Below are 12,001 nucleotides of genomic sequence, written 5' to 3' on the forward strand. Positions count from 1 at the left end.
GCAAACCAGCCAAACAAGCTACATACATTATAAACTAACACTTTACAATATTACATTGTTTTATAAATTTGTAATGCTTGGTGGAACCTAGAGCTTTAGTAAAAACATCTGCTATCATCATATCGGTTTGCAAATACTTAACAGATATACAATTACTTTTTACCAAATCTTTAACATAATGGTATCTAAGATCGATATGTTTAGTTCGCTTGTGACAATACTCTTTTACTTCTAACAGCTTTTGGGCACTAAGGTTATCATTATATAAAGTTATAATTAAATTTACATTTTCCCAAATTTCTGATATAAAGTTCTTAATGAAACAGATATCTTTGCAAACATCAGACATCGCTAAGTATTCTGATTCTGTAGAAGAAAGAGCAATGCACCTCTGCTTCCTAGCCTCCCAATGGATAGTGTCAGTACCAAATTTAATAACAAAGCCTGTATAAGACCTCCTATCTAATTGGTCATTAGCCCAATCTGCGTCGGCATATGCATCTAAATTACAATTGTCATTTTTTGTAAATAACAAACAATAATCAATTGTCCCTGCTAGATACCGAAGTATGCGTTTAGCTGCTAACCAGTGAGTTTGGTCAAAGCCATTATTAAATTGACACAATTGGCTACACGCAAAAGCAATATCTGGCCTTGTGCAAACACATAGGTACATTAGTGAGCCCATTAATTGCCTATAATTATAAAGATTTTCATCTAGACATTTCTCAGCTTTATGAAACTTACTGTTAGGCAACATGGGTGTGCACACGGCCTTACAATTTTGCATACCGAATTTAATTAACAATTTGCGGATATATTCAGTTTGGTCAAGCTTTAACAATCCTTTTGATCTATCACGTGTAACATTAATACCAAAACAGCTTTTGAGATTACCTAAATTTTTTACATTAAAATTACTTTTCAAAAGCTGTAAATAAAATAAAATAAAAATAAAAAATAAAAAAGCCTTTATTTCTTACAGAGTTAAATTTACACTAATATTATATTTAATTACAAAAAGTAGTTGTTGTTAGTAGGTAAGAATCGTGACAAAAGTTTGTTAGAATTTTAAGAATTATAAAAATATGATAGCATTATTATTATTTGTTTCGTTTTCCTGTGAGTTATTCTGCAAGAACCCCTCTGCAGGTAAAGGCCTCCTCCAAGGTGAATCAATCGTCTCTGGATTTTGCAGTTTGCATCCAGTTTGGACCCGCTGTACGTTTGATTTCGTCCTCCCACCGATTTCGGGGTCTCCCTTGCTTTCTTTTGCCTGGTGGTCCCCTCCACGCGGTGACAATTTTTGTCCATCTCTGGTCTTGAAGGCGCGCGACGTGTCCAGCCCACTTCCATTTCAGTGCTAGAGCATATGTCAAGCCATCTGTTGCTTTGGTGATGTTTCTGACTTTAGTGTGGCGTATTCTGTCTATTCTTTTTATATTTAACATACTGCGCTCCATTCCGCGCTGGCACGTAGTAATTTTAGCCAAAAGCTGTAATAAATGTTTATAAATGGTACTATTTTTGCTATAAAAGACATAAAAGTCGTCCACATATAAAGCTATTATGACCAAATCATTTTGTGACCTACTTATATATACACAGGGTTCACATTTACTTTGTGTAAAGCTATTGGAAGAAAGCAAGTCGTGAACTTTATTATTCCAAATTTTGCTAGCTTGCTTTAATCCATAGATTCCTTTTAACAACATACATACTTTGTTTCGATCATTATTATCAAAGCCCGGAGGCTGTTCCATATAAATGGTCTCCTCTAGGTTCCCATTAAGAAACGCTGTAGCAACATCTATGTGATCTATATTTAAATCTAATTTATTTGCTAAGGAGAATAGTATTCTCATACTACTGTGCCTGACAACAGGTGAATATGTTTCAGAGTAGTCGACCCCATGAACTTGTGTAAAGCCTCTGGCAACTAAACGGGCTTTGTACTTATCAAAATTCCCTGAAGCGTCATGTTTAGTCTTAAAGACCCATTTACACTTTATGACATTGGCTCCCGAAGGGCGATCTACTAATTTCCAAACATTATTATATAGCATAGAATTATATTCATCCTGCATGGCTGCCTGCCAATGGTGACAGTTAGGGCCAGAGATGGCTTCCTCATAAGATTGTTTAACCTTTAGCGCACACCAATACTTAATATATTCAATCGCAGGCTGGACCCATAGCCTATTAAAAGTAAAGCCTGTATAGGGCTTGGCAGTGGGTGAATCGTATTGGCGTGCAGCCTAAGAAAAACAACGAAATATTATCTTCACTGAGTATATTGATAAGCCGTGAATAAAGCACAGTTTTATTACAACTATCAAACAACGGATGACTACAATTAACTGGAATAATTTTAATGTACATTGAGAGAAAAATATCGATGCTCACAGTTCCATCTTGAAAGGGAAGAGAGATAGTTGCCAGCATGCAAAACGCGAGTGACACATTATGAGCATACCAACAATACCATATGTAAAAATTAACAATTGTCACTGAAATACTTCATCGGAAAACAAAGACCCGTTTGAGAACCACACTCACGCATAAGTAGAGACAAATCATATCAGTTATATGAAAAGAGATCGTACACCACCAATGAAAGTTTTCACCAGTACGTTAGAAATTATTCTAAATTATTTAAAATAGTATGCAAAAAAAAAGCAAAAGCAGCTTATCTTAAAGAATAAATAAAATGCTCTAAAAATAAAGTTAAATCTGTTTGGAAAATAATAAACACAGAAACGGGTCAAATCAATAAAGGCAATTCCACACCTTATCAGTTGATGGCAAATTAGAAACAGATCCCGTTAAAGTAGCGAATGAATTCAATACTTTCTTTTATAAAATTCCGAAGGAAACCACTAAATTTCTGGCATCATCAACAGCTGCTGCTGAATCTGTACTACGTGAAAGTGTAGAACTTGAAAATTTAAGTCACGTTCAAAATGATAAAATTAAAACGAACTGAAGATCTATGGGGAGTATCGGTACAGGTACTGGAATCGATTTTGAAGGTAGCACCAGCTCTAGCATTAATTTTTAATAGTTGCATTGAAAACGGCGTTTTTCCAAGTTTAATGAAATTTAGTAAAGTGGTACCAATTTTCAAATCAGGTGATAGCCATAATCCGACTGATTATCGTTCAGTATCGTCCAGTATATATATATTGCCAGCATTTAGCAAAATATTTGAAAAAATAATGCTTGTGCAATTAATTTCTCACTTCAATTCTAATAAAACCCTTCATACACAACAATTTGGTTTTACTTTTAATTTGGTAAGCCGAAAATCCGGCATTGTCATGTTCGCCGATGACACTTCTTTGCTTTTCAATGTGAACAGAAAATACACTGAGCTTGCTGAGCCAAATGGCACTCTTTCTAAAGTATGTGAATGGTTTTCAGCAAACAATTTAATGTTGAATCCAAAAAAAAAACAAATGTTCGAAATTCTCTTTAGTCAATGGTTCTAATCAAAATTTAGTCTCTAATATCAAACTTAATGGTCAGGCTGTTGACTTTGTAGAAACAACGGTGTTTTTAGGAATAACACTTGACTCAAAACTGCAGTCCCATGTAACTACAACTGGATCCCATGTAACTACATTAGCTAGTAGGTTGAGCTCAGCTGCTTTTACAGTCAGAAAAATGAGACAGTTAACTAATGTTGAGACGGCACGATTGGTTTACTTTGCCTGCTTTAATACTTTGATATCATACGGTCTTGTACTGTGGGGTTCTGCTGCCGATATAGAAATAATATTTATACTGCAAAAACGAGCAATAAGGGCAATATTGTGAGAACCTGTAATTGGCTCTGTATTTCTATTGTATGTTATAGAAATTTTTAAAGCTGTTGGTTTTCCATGTATATATATATATATATAACTTAAAGGCGCGGGAGTCTGAAAGAAAATTTCAAGAAAATTGACATTTTAACGCTGCCGTCTCTATATATATTCGAGATAATAATGTATGTCAGGAGGAATTTGTACAATTTTCCAACAAATACTGATAAACCAAAGGTTACCAGAAATTCTGGTACTTAAACTTAAAGGTTCTTCTTGTAGACTAGTAAAAACCAAAAAGTCCTTTGTGGGAAATTGTACAAAATTCTACAACAAAATTCCATTCGAAATTTGTAAGCTGACGGATGCAAAATTTAAAACCATTGTAAAACAAGCACTAATTGCTAGAGCATATTATAGAGTTAAGATCATCAAACATCAGACATCGCTAAGTATTCTGATTCTGTAGAAGAAAGAGCAATGCACCTCTGCTTCCTAGCCTCCCAATGGATAGTGTCAGTACCAAATTTAATAACAAAGCCTGTATAAGACCTCCTATCTAATTGGTCATTAGCCCAATCTGCGTCGGCATATGCATCTAAATTACAATTGTCATTTTTTGTAAATAACAAACAATAATCAATTGTCCCTGCTAGATACCGAAGTATGCGTTTAGCTGCTAACCAGTGAGTTTGGTCAAAGCCATTATTAAATTGACACAATTGGCTACACGCAAAAGCAATATCTGGCCTTGTGCAAACACATAGGTACATTAGTGAGCCCATTAATTGCCTATAATTATAAAGATTTTCATCTAGACATTTCTCAGCTTTATGAAACTTACTGTTAGGCAACATGGGTGTGCACACGGCCTTACAATTTTGCATACCGAATTTAATTAACAATTTGCGGATATATTCAGTTTGGTCAAGCTTTAACAATCCTTTTGATCTATCACGTGTAACATTAATACCAAAACAGCTTTTGAGATTACCTAAATTTTTTACATTAAAATTACTTTTCAAAAGCTGTAAATAAAATAAAATAAAAATAAAAAATAAAAAAGCCTTTATTTCTTACAGAGTTAAATTTACACTAATATTATATTTAATTACAAAAAGTAGTTGTTGTTAGTAGGTAAGAATCGTGACAAAAGTTTGTTAGAATTTTAAGAATTATAAAAATATGATAGCATTATTATTATTTGTTTCGTTTTCCTGTGAGTTATTCTGCAAGAACCCCTCTGCAGGTAAAGGCCTCCTCCAAGGTGAATCAATCGTCTCTGGATTTTGCAGTTTGCATCCAGTTTGGACCCGCTGTACGTTTGATTTCGTCCTCCCACCGATTTCGGGGTCTCCCTTGCTTTCTTTTGCCTGGTGGTCCCCTCCACGCGGTGACAATTTTTGTCCATCTCTGGTCTTGAAGGCGCGCGACGTGTCCAGCCCACTTCCATTTCAGTGCTAGAGCATATGTCAAGCCATCTGTTGCTTTGGTGATGTTTCTGACTTTAGTGTGGCGTATTCTGTCTATTCTTTTTATATTTAACATACTGCGCTCCATTCCGCGCTGGCACGTAGTAATTTTAGCCAAAAGCTGTAATAAATGTTTATAAATGATACTATTTTTGCTATAAAAGACATAAAAGTCGTCCACATATAAAGCTATTATGACCAAATCATTTTGTGACCTACTTATATATACACAGGGTTCACATTTACTTTGTGTAAAGCTATTGGAAGAAAGCAAGTCGTGAACTTTATTATTCCAAATTTTGCTAGCTTGCTTTAATCCATAGATTCCTTTTAACAACATACATACTTTGTTTCGATCATTATTATCAAAGCCCGGAGGCTGTTCCATATAAATGGTCTCCTCTAGGTTCCCATTAAGAAACGCTGTAGCAACATCTATGTGATCTATATTTAAATCTAATTTATTTGCTAAGGAGAATAGTATTCTCATACTACTGTGCCTGACAACAGGTGAATATGTTTCAGAGTAGTCGACCCCATGAACTTGTGTAAAGCCTCTGGCAACTAAACGGGCTTTGTACTTATCAAAATTCCCTGAAGCGTCATGTTTAGTCTTAAAGACCCATTTACACTTTATGACATTGGCTCCCGAAGGGCGATCTACTAATTTCCAAACATTATTATATAGCATAGAATTATATTCATCCTGCATGGCTGCCTGCCAATGGTGACAGTTAGGGCCAGAGATGGCTTCCTCATAAGATTGTTTAACCTTTAGCGCACACCAATACTTAATATATTCAATCGCAGGCTGGACCCATAGCCTATTAAAAGTAAAGCCTGTATAGGGCTTGGCAGTGGGTGAATCGTATTGGCGTGCAGCCTAAGAAAAACAACGAAATATTATCTTCACTGAGTATATTGATAAGCCGTGAATAAAGCACAGTTTTATTACAACTATCAAACAACGGATGACTACAATTAACTGGAATAATTTTAATGTACATTGAGAGAAAAATATCGATGCTCACAGTTCCATCTTGAAAGGGAAGAGAGATAGTTGCCAGCATGCAAAACGCGAGTGACACATTATGAGCATACCAACAATACCATATGTAAAAATTAACAATTGTCACTGAAATACTTCATCGGAAAACAAAGACCCGTTTGAGAACCACACTCACGCATAAGTAGAGACAAATCATATCAGTTATATGAAAAGAGATCGTACACCACCAATGAAAGTTTTCACCAGTACGTTAGAAATTATTCTAAATTATTTAAAATAGTATGCAAAAAAAAAGCAAAAGCAGCTTATCTTAAAGAATAAATAAAATGCTCTAAAAATAAAGTTAAATCTGTTTGGAAAATAATAAACACAGAAACGGGTCAAATCAATAAAGGCAATTCCACACCTTATCAGTTGATGGCAAATTAGAAACAGATCCCGTTAAAGTAGCGAATGAATTCAATACTTTCTTTTATAAAATTCCGAAGGAAACCACTAAATTTCTGGCATCATCAACAGCTGCTGCTGAATCTGTACTACGTGAAAGTGTAGAACTTGAAAATTTAAGTCACGTTCAAAATGATAAAATTAAAACGAACTGAAGATCTATGGGGAGTATCGGTACAGGTACTGGAATCGATTTTGAAGGTAGCACCAGCTCTAGCATTAATTTTTAATAGTTGCATTGAAAACGGCGTTTTTCCAAGTTTAATGAAATTTAGTAAAGTGGTACCAATTTTCAAATCAGGTGATAGCCATAATCCGACTGATTATCGTTCAGTATCGTCCAGTATATATATATTGCCAGCATTTAGCAAAATATTTGAAAAAATAATGCTTGTGCAATTAATTTCTCACTTCAATTCTAATAAAACCCTTCATACACAACAATTTGGTTTTACTTTTAATTTGGTAAGCCGAAAATCCGGCATTGTCATGTTCGCCGATGACACTTCTTTGCTTTTCAATGTGAACAGAAAATACACTGAGCTTGCTGAGCCAAATGGCACTCTTTCTAAAGTATGTGAATGGTTTTCAGCAAACAATTTAATGTTGAATCCAAAAAAAAAAACAAATGTTCGAAATTCTCTTTAGTCAATGGTTCTAATCAAAATTTAGTCTCTAATATCAAACTTAATGGTCAGGCTGTTGACTTTGTAGAAACAACGGTGTTTTTAGGAATAACACTTGACTCAAAACTGCAGTCCCATGTAACTACAACTGGATCCCATGTAACTACATTAGCTAGTAGGTTGAGCTCAGCTGCTTTTACAGTCAGAAAAATGAGACAGTTAACTAATGTTGAGACGGCACGATTGGTTTACTTTGCCTGCTTTAATACTTTGATATCATACGGTCTTGTACTGTGGGGTTCTGCTGCCGATATAGAAATAATATTTATACTGCAAAAACGAGCAATAAGGGCAATATTGTGAGAACCTGTAATTGGCTCTGTATTTCTATTGTATGTTATAGAAATTTTTAAAGCTGTTGGTTTTCCATGTATATATATATATATATATAACTTAAAGGCGCGGGAGTCTGAAAGAAAATTTCAAGAAAATTGACATTTTAACGCTGCCGTCTCTATATATATTCGAGATAATAATGTATGTCAGGAGGAATTTGTACAATTTTCCAACAAATACTGATAAACCAAAGGTTACCAGAAATTCTGGTACTTAAACTTAAAGGTTCTTCTTGTAGACTAGTAAAAACCAAAAAGTCCTTTGTGGGAAATTGTACAAAATTCTACAACAAAATTCCATTCGAAATTTGTAAGCTGACGGATGCAAAATTTAAAACCATTGTAAAACAAGCACTAATTGCTAGAGCATATTATAGAGTTAAGGACTATATCACAGATCGGAATATATGGAAAATGTACATAAGTGACAAACCAAGTAACGGTTAAATAATTGAAATTTATTTTATTTTTATTTTTTGCTATGTGTATACCAACTGTGTATTTTTTCAAATGAATAATGGCTATGCATTTGATGTATGTGATTGTTTAATTTAATTTGAATTTGGTACAAATGTACTTTTTTGACATTCATGGGTGCATTATGTTAATGCCTAAATTGAAGAATAAAACAAATTTAATTGAATTGCAAAACAGCACTTACTAGGTATTGGACAGGGAATATGTAAGAACCAGTGCTTACACTTTCAAAGTAATGGGCATGAATGTGTATAAATATATAATACATTATAATATGAATATTGATGTTGATACATGCAATCGTTAGTAATCAACCTATTCATTCATCCTGTTAAATTTGGTCTGAAGCACTTAATATACTAGGTTTGATATGGAACAGCCGATTGTGACTCTTGACATACTGACACTTGGACATATATGCCCCTTAAGGTACATGAATATATCTGAACCACGTTCACTACAAAAACCAGATGTTCACGCATAATCATCAAATAAATATGTATGCCTATACCTAATCGAGTTTCCGTGTCGCTGAAATGCAATTGGAGTGTACAACTTAGCACAACTTTACATATTAATTCGTACCCGTACCATGAGTCACTGACAGTGTCAAAACTGAAATATACGCTATCGAGGGACGTAATTTACTTTCTGTACATCTCGCTCGCACTTATATGCAAGTACGAACGAAATGCATTGAAAGTAAGTTACGATCTCGATTTGCGTTTATGTCAGTGCCGAACTGGTGGTAGCCACAAAGGACCTAGCAAACTACAGTTACATGTTTGTTAGCGAGTTTTCGACCCAAATACAATTTTTTTTAATATAAATCGGAGATAACTAATTTATCAATACTACAAATAATACATGCCTATTAAATCTTCAAAATGGAATCCTAATTTATTATTGAAATATATGTGCATCTTAAATAGGTTAATCTGAGGTACAGGTGAAACGTGCACATCAATTACAAATTATGAAAATTAGGTACGAATTTATAAAATGATATGTCTACGTAAGTAAACACATAATTGTACGAAAATAAAGATATATTGGTTAGATCAGATAGAACATAATTGTGTAGGACAGAGACCTACAGAACTTATTCCTAAGAGGGATCTCTTCCAGTTAACCTATACTTAAAGTAATTATATACATACTACTAAAAACTATATATAAATAAGGCAGTATTATATCGAAAAATAACCTTTTGCAAGCATTTTTCAAACAATCAAGCACTTTTTAAACTGTAAAATATGATAAAACCAGAATTTAGTGTTATTGAAAACAACATAGTATAAGATCGTTGGGACTGAACTGTACATGCCAAATCGCCGTTGCGACAACTTAATGTATCACTTCGAGTAAGCCGTGACAGCTGTGCCTACTGTGTCAGAAAAATGTTTATTATATTATGTTTGGTGTTTTTTATTCTTAATAGGTATTTATTTTTACGTTCTATTGTATTTTGACGTTGCTGTATTTAGTTATTATTTTTTTATGCAGGCCGCGACCCAATCTGGTGATAGCACGTCTTCCAACATCCATCCATGCCATGCCATCTGTGGTCAAAACCTACGAAACTAGTCGTGGCTAAATAATCATAAATGCTGCGACACCAACGCTATTGAAGACTGGCACAATCTCCTTCTTTTCCCATATATCATTTTATATGCAAAAGACAACAATGACAATATATCTTTAACAGAGAAAATCGAAAAATAAATGCACTTACTTTTCGATCCCTTCAACTTCAACCACACCTAGGAATTTCCCTAAGACCTTGAAACAAATTAAAGCCATTAAAAACAAAAGTAACAGGCGCCGCTCGACTTCTTTTTTCCAGCGACGTGCTATAGCCAGATAATCCAGACACTCTTTCGGCCCTACAAATTAAACACTCTTCCCGCGACCCCATACTTTTCGACCCTCCAACAGCAATGCAGTCCTGCTTGCAGATTAAAAGCAACGCGTTTTTATGCTATTATTTCCTTCAAAACCGGCTCCGCGGCAGGACTAGATGGCCTCAGTCCTCAACATTTAATGGCTCCTCTACACGATGGACCATCATAGTGGCCCACTAAGCTGGGCCAGCGTGTAGAGAGAGTAGTGGTGTCGGATGGCTTATGGCGCGGCGGGATGGCGATGGGATGGCCGCGGTGTCGGTTTTTCGTCCGCACATCAAATGGCTCGTCTACACGATGGCCCAGCGTAGGCCAGTCCAAGGAACGCATTTATGCGTTAGAGGGAGCAAGTGATATTGCTATCTCATTCCCCTGAATAGCTGCGTCCCTTAGACTGGCGTACGATGGGCCATCATGTAGAGGAGCATAAAGGTAGTGGGCCAGCGATGGCTGTACGCATCTACACGTGGCCCTTCCCGCAGTGCGTGCTCGATCGCGGTCGAGTGTGGACGTTCGTGATGTGTATTATTTCGATTAAAAATGACGAGTACATGGCCGCATCACGAAACGATAAAGTTTTTAGAATTATATCGGGGAGAAAGCGTAACATGGAACTCCAAACATAAAGACCACAACTATAGAAATAAGGTAGCAGGATATTTAAAAAAGTTTTTATAATAGATACTGCACGAATTAATTAGAGGATTAGGAAAATTACATATACATTACGCAGACATCTGTACATACAGTACATTTACAATTTAAATAAATAAATATCCCAATATATATATCAGTACTATAATAAATAAATATTAGATACCTACATATCTAAATATATATACATACATAATTACATATATGTAAAATATATATCTACACAGCGGCACATTAAGGAAGAGACAAGTAATGATTTTTCAGTAGCGTTTTAAAGCTTTGAAGAGTTATTGCACAAATTTAAATTGATTTAATTGACGACCTGTGTGACCCTGCCTATGAAGCCGATGCTCCCAGGTTCAAATTCTGGTAAGACCATTTATGGATATTCGTTCTGGAGTCTTGGATGTCTTCTATGTATTTAAGTATTTATACATGTATATATTATGTATATCGTTGTCTACTTAAGTACCCACAACACTTGAGCTTTCCGTGGAACTTACAATTAGTCAATTTGTGTAATACTGTCCTACAATATTTGTTTATTTATTCATTTATTTCGATGGATAGATAACATCCACCACAATCTTCTACGTCATTTCTTTTTAATTACTATATTATTATTATTGTGCAGATTAAGAAAATGATGGTATGTGGCGTATAAATAACATTCTGCAGCGGCTTATGCTTCCACGTCCATCTTGGAAAACGAATAGATCGCAACTGAATGTCGCCATCGTGTAGTGGTGTTTCAACCATCGCATGGCCATCGCGCTGGGCCAGCGCTGGGCCATCATGTAGAGGAGCCATAAAGGACTTGATATCCCCGTCCTTAGGAAATGCAGGCGAGCACCTTATTAGTCACATAACGAAATTAATAAATAACATGTTCGCAGGTAATGTTGACCCTGACATTGTGCCCATTTTATATGGGGCAAATTTGATCGCCTTAATTAAAAAAGGATGGAGGGGTGGGGCTGAATGCTGTTGGTGCAAACCTTTCCCGATTAGCTTCCAAAATTGCAGCCCGACACATAATGCTAAAACTTCAAATAATTTTTGAACCAGGCTTCGGACTCAATGGAGGCTGCGATTCCGCCGTGCATGCCCCGCGGACCTTCCTTGGCGACGGCCAGTGCGAAATGTTGCTCAAAATTGATGTCAAAAGAGCATTTAATTCTTTGGACAGCGATACCTTTTTGGCAGAAGTA

The sequence above is a fragment of the Cydia pomonella genome, chromosome 3 (assembly GCF_033807575.1).
Source record: "Cydia pomonella isolate Wapato2018A chromosome 3, ilCydPomo1, whole genome shotgun sequence".
Classification (NCBI taxonomy): Eukaryota; Metazoa; Arthropoda; class Insecta; order Lepidoptera; family Tortricidae; genus Cydia; species Cydia pomonella.